This window comes from Chaetura pelagica, unplaced genomic scaffold, assembly GCF_000747805.2.
Source record: "Chaetura pelagica isolate M959 unplaced genomic scaffold, ChaPel_1.0 scaffold109, whole genome shotgun sequence".
In the NCBI taxonomy this organism is placed as follows: Eukaryota; Metazoa; Chordata; class Aves; order Apodiformes; family Apodidae; genus Chaetura; species Chaetura pelagica.
Window position 1 is genome coordinate 9916009 of NW_009970725.1, and position 1117 is coordinate 9917125.

At 50.6% G+C, this 1117-nt stretch overlaps 1 protein-coding gene across 1 annotated transcript in view; it reads left to right on the forward strand.

The window, feature by feature from the left end:
- The window catches only part of ADCYAP1 (adenylate cyclase activating polypeptide 1 (pituitary)), a 45401-nt gene that overhangs the window by 40151 nt on the left and 4133 nt on the right, over positions 1-1117 (forward strand). The gene's annotated exons all lie outside the window — the stretch shown is intronic.

The window sequence follows — 1117 nt, forward strand, 5'->3', positions numbered from 1 at the left end:
TCCGCGGGTTCTAGCGGGGGTGAGCTGGCCCCGCGGCGAGAAGGGGAGCGAAGCCGCCGGGGAGCCCGCCAAGTCCAGGGACCTGCACCCCACCCCAAAACGCCCTCCTCCGCCTCCTGGTCCCTTCCCACGGCGGGTATAACTTGACGGTGGCGAGCATCATTTTAGGTTTGTGGGATAGGCTGTGGGGGTTTTCTGTGTGTCGCTGTTTGGTTGTTGGTTTCGGGATATCGATTTTTTATTTTTTATTTTTTTAATTATTTGGGGGTTGGGGGGAGGTGTGAGTTGGTGTTTATGAAAAGCTTTATGACTCCTGATAAGCTCATCTTTGAGGACAACACAGAACTGTGTTCCTTGAGGAATTGGGGTGGTGACGTCTTTTCTGATACCCGATTATTACGTGACTGGGGAAAAAAAAAAAAAAAAAAAAAAAAAAGGCATTTGATTCATAAATAAAAATCCGGACACCACCACGGGGGCAACAAACAATATTGCCCGTCCTCTAAGGTAACAAGCAGGCAAATGTTTACGAAGCGGGCTCTTGCCGAAGTGGGGTGTTTGCAAAGATTTTGTTGCTAATTGCGTGTCAGACGGAAGGCTGCGGAAGGCTGGTCAAGTTTGGAGCCACCGAGCAGGAAGAGAAGAAGAGAAGGCTGAAGGCGCTCAGTGAGGGGAGAGATCTGGGGAAGACAACATCGCACGCAGCCAGCCCGCGGCTCCCCCGCCTCCGCTCCCTCCCGGGCTCGCTCGCTCTCTTCCCCCTTCCCCTGTGCTCCCATCTCCGGCGACATCTCGCTCTATCCCTCTTTCTCCCTTCCCTTGCAGACTCCACTCCAGATCTGTGCTGCTACCTGCAAACTTTTTTCCTTTTTTTTTTTTTCCTTCCTCTCTTTTTCTTTTTGGAGTGGAATCCCCTAAAACCAGCCAACAACTAACTGCTGCTTTTGCGTCTTCTTCATCCCGCGAGTCCTTCGCCCACCGGAGAGGCGATGCCACGAGGGTTTTAAGTCCTTTTGGCCGCAACTTGGGAGACAGCTCTATTTCTCCCCCGCTCCATTTTGGGTCGTTTTTGGGTTTTTTTCCCTCTTTTTTTTTTTTTTTTTTTTTCTTTTTTTTT